Consider the following 15,592-nt stretch of genomic DNA (forward strand, 5'->3'; position numbering starts at 1 on the left):
ATGCTTTCGAACTGCTAGATTGGCAGAAGCTGGGACAAGTAATAAGAGCTCACACCATTAAGTGGTGCTAGGGATTTGAACAGCTGAACTGCTGACTTTCTGATTGACAAGCTCAGCATCTTAGCCACCACAAGGGCTGGTCTAATACAAATTTAGATTTGAGATGGAGATTAGGGACTGCTTTCATAAGAAATGAAGCCATCATATCCCCCAAAAGTTGTCTCCCACCAAAGCAGGCTCTTTGCGCAGGTGGTCTAACATTAGGTAGCTTCCCTTACACCTTAGGACAAAGTCTTAAAAGAAATACTTTGAGGAGGAAGTAGTTTGGGACATTGCACTGGAGGGTTTCACAAGACGCTTGCCCAACGTTAACCTGAGGTATCCTATTTTTGGCTCCTGTCCCAAAGTTTATTTAGGCCGCACCAGCCTCCTGCTCTTGTCCTTCCATAAGAAGCAGGCGAAGAAGCCCCACAAGGTGCTCAGGGAGGGACGAAGGGAGGGGAGGGACGCGTAGCCTTTGAAACCTTGCCCGGCGCGCGAGTCGCTTTCTCACTTCAAAGTCCGCGCAGCGCTGGAGAGAAGAGCGACGCGCAGGCATCTCGGACTCTCGCCCTCCACCGGGCGTGCTAGGCGGCGATGCTTCCTCGCCAGATTCCCGAGTTCGGGATGACGATGGCGGGCGGCCGCCAACGCCAACGCCGCCGCCGCAGCAGCAGCACCAGTCCAGCACGTAAGTGGCGAGGCGCGCGGGGGGAACTCTTGACGCTTCTTGCGATCTGCTGTGCTGTAAACTCCCGGGGGTTGTGGAGACTCCCCGGGGACACTTCTCTTTCTCCCACCACCGCCCGGTTTGCAAACTAGCCTCGCTGTTGCGCAACTGGCAACGATTCGGTCCTGGCCTCTTTTGCTAAGTTTTTGGCCGCGCTTCTGGAGCGAAATGGGTTGCCTGCTCCTTTTCTGTTCCTTCTCTCTTTCCGAGATCCCGGAGAGGGTGCGGTTACTAATCGCACGTGCGTCCAGATTTGGGCTTGTTGTTACTGGGGGTGGTAGTGGTGGTGTCTTCTTCTCTCCCCCCCCCACCCGCCTTCCCGTTCCTAAATTTGCAAATTTGGGCGCCAGATTGCCCGGCTCAAACGCCTAGATGAGACGGTTGACCTTCTGAAGGGAAGTTGTTTTCGTGAAAGGGTGGTGGTGGCGGCGGCGGTGGTAGATGTAACTTTTGAGCCAGTCCTCCTTTTCTGGAGTCGTCTTGCTTGTAGGTGGAAATCGCAGTTGCTGGATTTACGGCACTGGGTTTCCTAGTCCTCGCAGGTTTGGGAAGAGGAGCCTGATTTGGAGAGGGTGTTTCCTCCTCTCGTAGCAGCGCCTTTTCCATCTGTCTGGCGTTGGATGAGCCAAGGGGTATGTCTGTTGGATGGGACTGAAACTTTCCGAAGTATTCGTAACAAGCTATATTACAGGCTTGGCCTGGCCAGTAACTAATCAACCACAGTTTGGGTGAACGGGATGCTGGCGCTGAAATTAATCCCTGGATTTAGGTAGATAGTTTAGGCAGGATCATACCAGGAAAGGTCACTTGATGAGCCAAGTTAAGCATGAGTACCTGTGTAACGTGAACACAGCTGTGGAGTGCCCGGTTATGTGTGTCTGAGCAGAAGACATGAGTGTAAATCTTGGTTTTTTTTTTCTTTATCTGCTCCATGGTTGAACTGGGTGCTGCAGCATAATTGTTCTGCTTGGTTTTATCCTCAAAACAGTCCTGCTAGGTAGGTAGAGTTAATGCAGGAAAATTTCCTAGAATCTTTTTAAAAAGGGGGAGGTATAATTTTCTTCTCTTAAAGAGAAGTTAATATTGACTGCTTTATTATGTTTCTTGGGTTGTATTTGTAATTCCATTATTTGGTAAATCTGTGTTTTCTGTGATATTATTTTTAAAAGAAACTTGGAACTTTGAGAGATGCTGAACCATGCTTTTAATCCTGGAAACTTTCACCAGATGTCCATGTAACAAACAACAGTAATAAATAATAACGGTAGCTGGTAAAAATTTGAACCTGATGCTACCCATTGTTAGTCTATAACAATGGATAGTATCAGCTTCAAATATCTAGCAAGTTCCTGTGGATTGCCAGGGAATTCCTAGGAATTTCTAGGCCAGGTTTAAGGACAGGGACAATTTTGGGTGCCAATTTGGAGTAGTACTTGTTATTGGTACTTATATATATAATGCAAAGGTAATGTGGCATTTTAAGGATGCAATGGCTCAGTGACTAAGATGCTGAGTTTGTCAATCAGAAAGGTCAGCAGTTCAGCGGTCCGAATCCCTAGCACTGTGTAACGGAGATGAGCTCCCATTACTTGTCCCTGCTTCTGCCAACCTAACACTTCAAAAGCCTGTAAAAATGCAAGTAGAAAAATAGAGACCACCTTTAGTGGGAAGGTAACAGCATTCCATGTGTCTTTGGCATCTAGTCATGCTGGCCGCATGACCATAGAGATGTCTCTTTGGCTTTGAAATGGAGATGAGCACCACTAGAGCCTGGAACATCTAGTACATATGTGTGAGGGGAACCTTTACCTGTTCTTTAATGTGGCTTTATAGATTCTGAGTCTTTCCCCCATAAGTGGCTTTGTACACAATAGAAGAAATCACACACTCATCAGAAGCCTACCGTTTAGGATAAGTATTCATAATGCAGAAAGTTCCAGGTTCAAGGCTAGGCTGAAAAGTTGGGGGGCGGGATCCGTGCAAAAGGTGGTATCGTAACATATCATCTGTGTACTGTTGCCAGGAAGACAATGCTGATGTGCTATACAATCATTTAAACCTGAATATAAAAATATTGAGGGTGCTTGTTCACCTGGGACTACTTGTTCTAAGGTTGTCATTGTTATTAGAAAGTTGATGTTCAGTATTAGCTTGTGTCCATCTTAAGAAGGACAGTTAGAATCACTACCCACCAAAAGATAGATTTTTTCTTTCTAATTCTGCCAAAACCTTTGCTGACAGATGGGCTAATATAAGACATTTAATCTCATGGCTTTTTTTCTATTGTAAATACATTTTTTGAAAGTAGGTATTTGACCTAAATACATTGTATTTGTGTATATCCCACCTTTCCACTATGGTGGTACTGAAGGTAGCCAGCAGAAATAACATTTTATAAAAATCTAAAATGTTTTTTTTAAGTCTTAAAATAACATAGTAGCAAGCATTTAATTCATTAATTGAAAGTATGACAAATGAACTGCCTCTTCTTAGATTTTTCCAAAGGCTGAGTTTGGGAAATTATTGCAACTTCTAAGGAATGTGTTTCCTATGTAACACAGGAGAAGGAACTTCCCATTTGCCACAAAAAAAATGAGCCTCCAAAGGTAGGAGCATCTTCAAAAGAGTCTCCTCTGGAGAGCTTCATGGCTGGATAAGTTCCTAACAGGAGAGTTAAAGATCAAGACCAACTCCTTAAAATGTGCCTGGTAAAAAACGAAATCTTATGGACGCTTTGGATAGTAGTGGTGGTGAAAGCACATCAAATGCTGCCATCCCTGAACTGCAGTGTTGTCAGTTCTGTGGCTCCAGGATGCTTAACGTAAAAGGTAAAGGTTCCTCTCGCATATATATGCTAGTCATTCCCGACCTTAGGGGGCAGTGCTCATCTCCGCTTCAAAGCCGAAGAGCCAGCGCTGTCCAAAGACGTCTTCATGGTTATGTGAACGGCATGACTAAATGCCGAAGGCGCACGGAACACTGTTCCCTTCCCACCAAAGGCGGTTCCTATTTTCTACTTGCATTTTTTACATGCTTTCGCACTGCTAGGTTGGCAGACAAGTAACCAATGTTGCCTCTAAGGTGCACGGCTGCGCAGCCGCGCATGTGGCAAGAAAACACCGCGCAGCAGTTTTCAACTGCTGCGCAGTGATTTCTACTGCCACAGGCTCCGGAAGCTGGGGAGGTCCTTTGCAGGCAGCTAGAATGGGCTGCCCGCAAAGGACTTCCCCGGACTTGCTTTGAGGAGCACGGGGCGACTGAGGGTAGTTGTGAAGCCCCAAAGCCCCCGCCGCCACCGGAAGAACTGCTGCCACCTCCTCCTCCTCTAACAGCACTGCTGGATTTGGCGCCCGGCGCTGCGGCTCACTTAAAGCCAGCAAAGCTCCAGCCGGCATCCCCGCGCGTGGCAGCGGCGCCTCCCCTCCACTCGGAGCACCTGAGCTGAGCGCCGCGTTACCCTTGCCCCCTCCTCCTCCGCCGCCATGCTTTTGAGGAGCCATGAGGCTGCAGGAGCCAGTAGGAAGGCAGGGGGGGATCAGGGGAAAAAAAAGCCTCATGGCTCCTCAAAAGCACGGAGGAGGAGGAGGGGGCAGGGGTAACATGGCGCTCAGCTCAAGTGCAAATCTGGTGGTGCTGTTGGAGGAGGAAGAGGTAGCAGCTCGTCGGCATCTTCAGCAGCAGCCTCCCCCCCCCCTAGTGAAAAAAGCCGAAGATGGAGCAGATCCACACAGATGACGTCGCTGCAACATGACTGGTGGAGGAATTCTGGGAGTTGAAGTCCACAAGTCTTAAAGCTGTCAGGTTTGAAGACCTCTGCATTTTTTTCTAAAGGGTTAGGGGTGGAAGGGTCTTGTAACTTGACAGCTTTAAGACTTCCATGCTTCAAATGCCAGAGTTCCTGAGCCAACAGGACTGGAGGAGGAATTCTGTGAATTGAAGTCCACAAGTCTTAAAAGCTGTCAAGTTTGAACACCCCTGGGGTTTTTTTTCTAAAGGGTTAGGGGTGCAAAGGTCTTGTAACTTGACAGCTTTAAGACTTGTGTGCTTCAAATGCCAGAGTTTCTGAGCCAACATTTTGGTTGCTAAGCAGGAACGTTGTTAAGTGATACTGATATTATATAACACTTTGAATTAAGCAGGTACCTTGAAGAAACGTAACTTTGAGTTTCAAATAATACTGATTTCGTTGTTGTCTTAGGTGACATCTGTGAAAAAAATTCAGGTGCTCAGGCATGAAAATGTGCCGCTCAAACACTATACTTTTCTGATCACATTGGAAAAAAATTAGAGGGAACATTGCAAGTAACGGGAACTCAGTCCATTACAACGATTCAAACCGCCGAACCGCTGACCTTTCTGATCGACAAGCTCAGCTTCTTAGCCACTGGGACACCGTATCCCTGACGCTTAACATACTTGGGTCCAAATGGGAAAAGTAAATATGGATTCCTGCTTTTGCTCCTCTGAAGGGAAACAAATGCTTAATAGAGCAGCATACAACTTTAAATAGTGAAGTTTTGGAATATGTGGAGGCAGATGTAACTCATCTTTCTCTGGCTAATTGGAGAATCTGTGAGCCTGGCAATAAACACAACTTTAGTCCTTCAGAAAGAGGAACCTCAGTACACACTCCTGCACATTCCAAAGTGAAGATATGGATAGTTCTGGTGGTTATTTTTCTTTCTGGTTCTCTTCTCCTTATAGAAATAGAAATGTTTGGTTTCCAAATAAGTATACTTAGGTAATTATATTCTACAAGGGGCAGTGAGATTATATAAAGTTTGGAGTTAAAATAAACCGTGCAGTCTCACAGTTCTAAAACCCCCACTGAATGCTAATACCTAGGCTACAGCAGGACAGTGGTGGTTCCTACCGTTTTGGACCGGTTCAGCTGAACAGGTAGTGGTTTGGCGGCCTGGGTTGCTGGGACCGGCAGTGACCCAGGCCTGCCATGCTCCTGAACCGGTTGTCCAGGCAGCATCATAGGTGTCGCCATCTTGTTTTTTGTTTCTGCGCAGAACAATTTTTATTGCACTGCGCATGCGCACACAGCATGCATCAGGTCACACCCACAGGCGAACTGGCAGTAGTGTCTGCCAGAACCCACCACGCGGGCCAGATTTTGCCCGCGATGTGGTCAGATCCTGCCCACGGGGCTGTCTTGGTCTAACCAATGCGAAGAGGAAAGATCAGGCCAACATAGCTTCGGCCTGGTCTACCCAATGCAAAGAGGAAACATGCCAGCAGTTTGTGCAGTGGTGCCAAGCTGGCCACACCCACCCAGTTGGCCACACCCACCCAGTTGGCCACACCCACCCAGTTGGCCACACCCACCCAGTTGGCCATGCCACACCCATCCAGTTGGCCACACCCACCCAGTTGGCCATGACACACCTTATCTATGATTGAAAAAGTTTTGATTTCATCGTGTTTTCAAAATGTTGTTAATTACAGCTAGGCAATACTCAATGGTATTTTGTAAAGGGAAATTAGAGCTCAAACTTAAAGAGATAATCAGTGTATTCAATGCCCCAAACTATAGATTTGCTGTCTTAAGTTAAAGCTTTGTCCTAAGATAGGAGTTGTAACTGTGTTGAATTACATGGTTGTATTTTTGGTCTCTCATTCTCTGGATTTCTGAGCATAAAATGGTCTGCTATTTTAGATAACCCTTATAATGGATATGAAGGAAATGTGAAGGCACTCCATTTAAAAAAATCAGATAGAACTACAGATTCAAACAAATGTTGGCCAAGTTTTAAAAGTTCATAATTCTAAGATCAAAGAGTTTAATGACAGATTTGATTCCTTTGATCAGCATATGCGGTCAGTAGATCTGGGTGGATAGTCAAAAGCAGAAACAAATCTTGTTTTTCACTACTCTTTAACAACCCATCTTAAGGTTGCATTCAGGCCAAGGCCAGCCCAAGATAATTTGGCTCAGAAAAGTCAAAATAAGACACACTTCCCACTAATTACCATGCAGAAGAATCGATTGCAGCTTCATAAAAAAAGGCAGAAAACTCCTGTTTTCTTGTGAACAGGGGGAAAAAGATACAATCTTTTTAGCATAATAGGATCTTGGTATAGCTACTAAATGATAAGATGATGTAGTACAATTTTGATTATTATGTTTTGAAGTAACGATCGTTTTAAATGTTGAGTGTCAGGGAAGGACCTGATTTATGTTCCTTAGGCTTCATTTCCCTATTTTTCCTTAAACTGTGCTAAGATTATTACTCAAGGAAAGCAATACTGATGTGCAATTTCCTCTTCTCTGAATTCTGGATGGCATCGTTCCCGCAGGACTCTACCACATTCTTTTATTTAATAAAATACATAGATAAACTTGCAGAGTCTCGTTCCGGGACTGCCATTAAAATGCCTTTTTTAGAATTAAATACAGCTGTCTCTAGAATCCCGTGAATTTGTTTTAGAACATTACTAAATATTATTTGTATATTTCTGGGAAGGTAACAGCTGGTTGGTCACTATTATCTTTCATTTATCAATCTTAAGACTGACCTAGCTGATCTTGAAAAGGGCTGTGGCATAAACCAGGGCAGACATGGCTAACCTTTTTGTCATAGCGTTCCGAAATTGTGTGTGTGCACATCACAGCACATGTGTGTCCATACCCACACTGCAATGTGCCCCACCCCCTGTGCATGCGTGTGACTCCCCTGCGCCTCGTTTTGGGTCCAGCAGGGTGCGGAGGGGCACGGGGGGGGGGGGGCGCTGCCCGCTCTGCATCCCGCTCCACACACTCTGTATGTGTGCGTCTCTCCCCCACGTGCAGCAGAGACCCAAAAATCAGTTGGCTGGCAGGAGGCACTGGTAAATGCATGGTGGAGCTCAACTGAGCAACAGCTCACATGACTGCAGAGAAGGCTTTCTGTGCCACCCGTGGCACATGTGCCATAGGTTTGCTATCAAGGGACTAGGGAGACATAAAAATACCCCTGAAGAATGCAAGTTATTTCTGTACTACTCTACAAATAATCCTCAACTTTTACAGCCATTCATTTAGTGATCATTCAAAGTTACAGTCCCCTTCGGGGAGAGGGGGCGGTCTATAAATTCAATAAAATTTCAAAAATTCAAATTCATTGGAAAAAGTGACTTATGACCATTATTCACATTTACGACCATTGCAGCTTTCCCATATTGGTCATGTGATCAAAATTCAAGTGCTTGGCAACTTTCATGTATTTATGATAGTTGCCATTCTCCCAGGGTCATGTGTCCACCTTTTACAACCTTCTGATAAACAAGGCTATTCACATCGCAATTGTGTCGGAAGCGTCAAGGTGCTTCAGGGTTGAAAGGATTAGCCTGTGACATCACAGATGCCCGGGATATGCCCAGTTGGAGACTCCTTTCATGTTCCTGGCATGGGGAAACCAGATTGATTCAACAACCATCTTACTAGTAAATAGCATAGCACAGCAGAGAAGAAAAGAGAATAACAGAGTTGGAAGGGACCTTGGAGGTCTTCTAGTCCAACTCCCTGCTTAGGCAGGAAACCCTACACCACTTCAGACAAATGGTTATGCAACATCTTCTTAAAGACTTACACTGTTCTGGAGGCAAGTTGTTCCACTGATTAATTGTTCTCACTGTCAGGAAATTTCTCCTGAGCTCCAAGTTGCTTCTCTCCTTGATTGGTTTCCATCCATTGCTTCTTGTCCTGGCCTCAGGTGCTTTGGCAAATAGTTTGACTCCCTCTTCTTTGTGGCCGCCTCTGAAATATTGGAACACAGCTATCATGGTCCCTGGTCCTTTTCTTCATTAAACTAGACATACCCAGTTCCTGCAACCGTTCTTCCTATGTTTTAGCCTCCAGTCCCCTGAGTCATTTAACAATTGTAGCAAGGAAGGCCATAAAATGGACCAAAACTCACTTAACAATTGTTTACTTATCAATGGAAACATTGGACTCAACTGTGGTCATAAGTTGAGGACTACCTGTATAGCCAGAGAAAGTATACCAGTACATTGTGATCAATAGTCAAACTCAACTCAAGAGATTCTTTCTTTTGTTCAATCTTGTTATGGAAGGTCTGAAATCTCATTGGATTCACATTCAACGATATTGAATATATAAACAATATTCTTGAAATGACAATGTGAATCACTATTTTTATTATATTTCTATTAATTTGCAATAGGCTTTTAACAGTGGATGTTACAATGCCACTTGTGCAATAAACTGTTAGTCTGACTAATTAAGGGAATCTAATCATGGAGGCTTGCCAAGATGAGCCTTGTTGAAGTGGCAGAAATCTCGTTCCCCTTTCTTCAGCCATTCTTGTTCAATCTGATAGGAACCAAATAGTGTCTGAATTTTTTTTAAAGGAAATAATTCTGATGAAATTATCATGCAGTGGCTGAAAACCTTAAGTAAATAACACTATCTTGATTCTGATATGGCTGTGATGGCGAACCTACGGCATGTGTGCAGGCACAGCAGCCCTCAGCTCTGGTGCATGCGGGGGGAGGCCGTTTTCGCCCTCCCCAGGCTTCAGGAAAACCTCTGGAGCCTAGAAAGGGCGAAAAACAGGCCCAACAAGCCAACCGGAAGTTCATTTCCAAACTTCCAGTTGGGCTGTTTTTCACCCTCCCCGGGCTTCAGGAAAGCCTCTGGAGCCCGGGGAGGGTGAAAATCCTGCCTCACATGGGGGGGGGGTTTACTTGCGCATGGGTGGAGGCTGTCACACATGCATAGATGCGGGGGTCATGTGCAAGTGGGTGGGCGTGTATGAATGCATGATAATGTGTGCGCACACAATTTTGGTACACCTTTAGAAAACGATTAGCCATTGTGTATTTTCCTGTGCACCGCTTGGAGAGTCCAACCAATGGGTTGTTTCAGTCTGGTTGCCCTGGGACTGAGAAACTTTTTTTCTTCCTGACCATGCCTCCTGGCGTGGATACTCCTCCAGAATATTTTCTCAGTCTGCCCGTTCGGATTAAATTTCTGTGAGCTCCAGCTGAATTTAGTCCTTTGGCTTGGAATCTCCTATTTTTTTTCCTTCATTTTTTCTTCTATTTACTCCTTCTCCTTTTTTCTGCTTTATCTCTTTGCCTTGCTGTATATTCTCAGCTGCGGCATTTCTCCTTTAAGAGGCCAGGAGGTGGGGGGGTGCTCCACAGCCGCGCCGTTTAGGCCGGCTTTGGAGGCCTGCCGCTTGCCTTTAAAGGCGCGGCAAAAGAGCGGCGAGCCTTCCAAGTCCCTAGGGCCACCTCGTTTAATAATAATAATAATAATAATAATAATAATAATAATAATAATAATAATAATAATAATAATAATAATAATAATAATAATAATAATAATAATAATAATAATAATAATAATAATAAATATTTATTTCTTAGCCGCACCCTCTCCCGAAGGACTCGGGGCGGCGTACAACAAAACATAGGAAATAAATATATCGACATACATATAACAAAACATATACCAAGACATATATACGACATATACAAGGAGGAGGTGAACTGATAGATAAAAACAAGTAAAAACACAATGTTTAAAAACCCCTAAATAAATTGAATGCAATTAAAATACCCCAAATAAAAAACCCGTCAGGAGCGATATAGTTGGATCAAAGTTGAGCCAGGCCAGCAACTTGAAAAAGGTGGGTCTTGAGCTTTACACGAAAGGAGCGGAGGTCAGAGGTATTCCTAATATCCGGGGGGAGGTCATTCCACAGCCGCGTTTATTGTTTTGCCGTATTTTTTTCTCTTTCCTGGCCTGTGTCCATCTTCAGCCACTGTGGAGGAGTGTGCGACTGCTGGTAGCACTCCCAATCACCGTTCTCGCCTCCTTTCGCCCCCACGCTGTTGCGGCGGCCATTTTGGGCATGAATTTTCATGCCTTTTTAACAACGGCCATTTTTTGCTCAGCCACGCTACATCAAGAGGCCCCTGGGGAGGGTCAGGGGGGCCTGATCCGGGGCCACCCAGCTGCCCCCACCACCACCTGCTTCGTTTTCTAGGCGGCGCTGGTTCCTGGGCCACTTGTGCCCATTGCACTGGCACAGGGAGGCCTTTACTCATTTTTGCAGGCTACCAACTAATTTCCCTTAGGCCTGATCCTCCCTGATCTCCTGATGGGCCTTGAAGCCTGGACTGCAGGCCCTCTTCCACCTCCAGGGGGCCTATGACTGGAATTGCCTTTTTTCTACCTTAGCCTTATGCCAGCTAGTAAATTGCATTTAACATTGCACTAATTTTACTCTGTTTTTTCCTACTTCCAGCATAGCCAGTCAAGCCTTGGCCTCCCGACCTGCTGTCCGGTTTGCACCATCTTGTGTGGTCATTGACTATGGAGCTGCCCAATCCCACAGGTTCCCTAGATGCTAGGCCAGGTCTGTCCCAGGCCCCTAGTAAAGGAGCCTCCTGATCAGGGGTTGGTGGAGCTGGAAAGGGCGGGACGGGCGCCACGGGCAAACATCGACCCAAGGCCCCATCCGCAGCAGAGGCGCCAACGGGCACTTGATAAGCAATTCGAGAAGGCCCAGCGCCAAGCTGGCAGGGAGCCACCACAGTGCGATCCCTCTGGTCCCTCCTCTGTCCTTCCCCTCTCCCGGGTGATCCCCTGGCCGTGGTGTCTGAGAAGGTGGAGTCGCAGGACCTATCCCCTGACAGATCATTAGCGGAGCCATCCCAGAAGACCCTGGCCGGGTCGATATGCCAGAGGAGGTGCCCTCCCTCCCAGAGAATCCCTTGACCCTGGACCCCGAGTCTGACCAAGAGCCCGAACTGTCGGCCCGTATGCAGGCCGTGGTTGCCCGTGCCATTGCCAAGGGCATCGCTGACGGCATGCAAAAGCATGGTCAACCCCCAGTGTGCCCCAGGGCCCGACCAGGCCACGCCCCCACCGGCCAAGCAGGTTCGCCATCCTTCTCTAGAATCTTCCGTGGTCAGCGAGGCCTTGGTCCTTGAGGACCCTGACCAGGAAGGACAGGAGCTATCAGAAGACGAGGACCTTCCGCCTGATGCCCCTGCCTTCGCAGGGCTCTTTAAGCCTAGCCTCTTTAAGTCGATCCTTCACAAGGCCAAGACTGCTACTAGGGTAGGAATCAAACCCAAACCAGCCCAGGCCCCAACTGAATCGGCTCCTGTCAACCCTAATGCGGCCATGTTCGATGTACCCACTCCGCAGCAGGAGCTGGTGCCTGTCCCTGGGTTATTCTTGGACCTCATCCAATGCCAATGGATTCAACCGGCCACTCTGTCTTCTCCCAGCGGAGAGGACAAGAAACTGTACACCATGGAACCCGCTCTGGAGGACCTCCTGGTGCTACCGACCGTGGATCCGCCCATAGCCGCTCTCACTTCCAATTCTTCCCTTCCCGCAAATCTGTTGGAGGGCCTTAAAGCGGAGGATAAAAAGATGGAATAGGCATGTCACAAGACCCATCTCGCGGCTGCCTGGGCCATTAAGGCTTCTTCTTCCGCATCCTTTTTCAACAGGGCCACCGTCATTTGGCTGCTTGAGCTGCTAGCTAAGCTCCCGGCAGGAGACGTGCGCCTCCACCAGGATATCTCTAAGATCATTGCGGCCTCCCAGTACGCTGCTGATGCATCCCTTAATGCCACCAAATTCGCATCAAGGGCCCTGGTGTCCAACGTCACCTCTCGCCGTTTGATTTGGCTCCGCCATTGGCAGGCGGACCAGAAAAATAAATGGAAGTTGGCTTCTGCCCCCTTCAAGGAGTCCAAATTATTTGGGGAGGTTCTGGATCCCTTCCTCATTGAGTCTAAAGATAAGAGGAAGGTCCTACCCTCGCTTACCAAGAAACAGGACCACAAGGCTGCTCCTTATTCCAGAAGGCAGTCCTTTCATTCCTTAGAGCCCTCCACTTCCTTATCCTTCACCCACTCCATTAGACCATCCAGCCAGTCGGGGGACAGAACTCAGGACAGGCCCGCATTTAGAGACAGAGGTAGACCCCACTTTGGTTTTCGCAAGTACAACTGTGGCGGGGCCTCCAGCAGGCCGTTCCGCAAGTCCAAGTGACTGCCCGGACACGTCGCCCATAGGGGGTCGGCTTCAGTTATTTGCCTCCCTTTGGGCCCAGACCACGGAGGACGCCTGGATCCTCCAGATTGTCAGGGAGGGCCTCTCCCTGGAATTCCTGTCCCCTCCTCGGAATTTCATTCGGTGTCTCACTCCATCCTGTCCCATAAAGAGGGAGTGGATGAACCAGGAGATCCTCCATCTCCTGGAGATAAATGCGATGGAGCAGGTGCCCCCCGACCAGGAAGGGAGGGGATTCTATTCCATCCTTTTCATGGTACCCAAGAAATCGGGGGGGGGGGGGGTGGAGGGCCATCTTGGACCTCAAGAACCTCAATAGGCACATCGCCTATCGGAGGTTCAAGATGCAGTCCCTCCAGTCCATCCTGGCGGGGATCCGCCAGGGGGACCTCCTCACCTCCATCGACCTAAAGGAGGCATACCTCCACATCCCCATCCGACCTCAGCACAGGAGGTTCCTGCGCTTCTTCTATGCCGGCCAACACTTCCAATACAGGGCCCTTCCATTCGGCCTGTCGTCGGCACCCAGGACCTTCACCAAGGTCCTGGTGGTTGTAGTGGCCCAGCTCAGGCACAGGCCCATAAGGCTGCAATGCTACCTGGACGATATCTTGTTCTCATCCAGTCTCATCCAGTCTTCGTCCAGTCAGCAGGCCTTGCGGGACCTCCATGTGACAATGAGGACCCTCAGGAGCCACAGATTTTCCCTGAATTTGGAAAAAAGTCACCTCACTCCCACCACCAGATTCAATCACTTGGGGGTGGTGATAGATACCTCACTGTGCAGGGTGTTCCTCTCCCAGGACAGGTTAGATGGGCTGGTGTACATGACCCACAAGGTGTTGCATGCGAGGCGAGTTCCTGTGGTCCTCCTGTCGCAGCTGTTGGGGAAGATGATCTCCTGCATCTCGATTGTCCCCTGGGCCCATCTACATTCCAGGGCGCTTTAATGGCTGCTTCTTCCCCAACAGAAATCCTGCAGGAGCAACTCGCCCATGTTAGTGAGCGTGCCCCCGGCATTGAAGCGGTCCCTCCGATGATGGACGTCATCGGCGCTCCGCAAGGGCCTTCTCTTTAAGGAGCCCAACCGGCTGATCATCACATCAGACGCAAGTCTCGCCGGCTGGGGAGCACACATGGGTCACCTCGTGGTTCAGGGCAAGTGATCCCCAACAGAGGCAGCCTACAGCATCAACCTCCTGGAACTGCGGGCCGCAAGGTTCACCCTACGTCACTTCCAACAGTCCATCCACCAATGTCACGTTCTGCTGATGATTGACAATGTGGCCACCAAGGCGCACATCAATCGCCAGGCACCAGGTCCAAGAAGCTGATGAGGGTAGAACATCATCTGGTGTCCCTCTGTTCCGACCACATCTTCAGAGTGGACAACACCCAGGCAGACTGGCTAAGCAGGACTACCATAGACCCCGCGGAGTGGAAGCTGCATCCCGTGCTATTCCACCAACTGTCCCACAGGTTCGGCACTCCAACAGTCAACCTATTCGCCTCCAGGGACAACGCCCAGCTCAGACGTTTCTTCTCCCGCTTCCATTCGCCAGGCAGAATGGACGGACGTCCTTCATTGCAGATGGCCCGGGGGTCTGCTATATGCCTTTCCCCCTCTCCCTCTCCTCCCGCAGGTCCTCAACAAGATCATCGCGGAGGGGGCGGAAGTGATCCTCGTGGTCCTTCATTGGCCCCGGAGATCGTGGTTCGCAGACCTCGTCAGTCTATCAGTTTTCCCCTCCGTGGAGGATTCCCCTGGATCAGATCTCCCTCAGCCAGAGGGCCATTGTCAATCCAGAGCCCCAGTGGTTCCAACAGGCCGCCTGGCACTTGAGGGGGACCTGTTAAGGGGTGAGGGATTGTCGGAGCAGGTGGTGCACACCATTCAAGCCACCAGACACCCCTCGATGACTTAAGATTTATGATTCTTCCTGGGCTACGTTCACCAAGTGGTGTGAAGTCTCGTGCCTGGACCCAGTCATGGCCCCGGTGTCCTGTGTTTTGGATTTTCTACAGGACGGCCTCAACAAGGGCCTTACCCCGAACATGCTCTGCCATCAGGTGGCGGCCCTCTCCACCGTCTGGTCCGGCGATCCAGACCTACCTCTCAGCAGAATTCCCAGGGTGCGCTGGTTTCTCAAGGGCGCTTCCAATCTGTGGCCTCCCACAGTTTACCGCTACACCACCTGGCAGCTGTCAGTGGTCCTACAGGTGCTCACCTCTACTCCTTTTGAGCCTTTGTGCACGGTGTCTCTCCGCCATCTTACCCTGAAGACGACCTTCCTCATCACCATAACATCTGCCTGTCGTATTTCTGAACTGGTGGTCCTGTCAGTCCGCCAGGACCTGTGTTTCATCCACCCCAACAGGGTGGTTCTGCGGCTAGATCCGACCTTTGTTCCCAAGATCAATACGTGGTTTCACAGGGCGCAGGAGGTCATTCTGCCAGACTTTTGCCCGCAATCATCGCATCCCAGCGAGCACACATGGCACAAGCTGGATGTTAGGAGGACTCTGAAGGCGTACATCGCCCGCACCTCTGAGTTCCGTATGGTCAGAGGCCCTCTTCATTTCATTCCAGCCAGGTTCCTTGGGCAAGAAGGTCTCGTCCTCCACTATAGGCAGGTGGATTCGGGCCTGCATCGCTTCTGCCTATGAGTGCCAGTCCAGGGCGGTGCCTAGCCGCATTACAGCCCACTCCATGAGGAGCGCGGCCACCTCTGCGGCCTGGGCCATCCAGGCCTCGATTGTGGATATCTGCA

General features: G+C 48.8%; 1 protein-coding gene across 1 annotated transcript in view; it reads left to right on the top strand.

The window, feature by feature from the left end:
* Window positions 1–577: 577 nt before the first annotated feature.
* The window catches only part of JCAD (junctional cadherin 5 associated), a 46,995-nt gene continuing 31,980 nt past the window's right edge, over window positions 578–15,592 (top strand). The window contains exon 1 of the mRNA XM_081932207.1: window positions 578–730. The gene's annotated coding sequence lies outside the window, so the exon portion shown is untranslated. The remainder of the gene's footprint in view (window positions 731–15,592) is intronic.

Source organism: Natrix helvetica, assembly GCF_964273705.1.
Source record: "Natrix helvetica genome assembly, chromosome: Z".
Taxonomy (NCBI): domain Eukaryota; kingdom Metazoa; phylum Chordata; class Lepidosauria; order Squamata; family Natricidae; genus Natrix; species Natrix helvetica.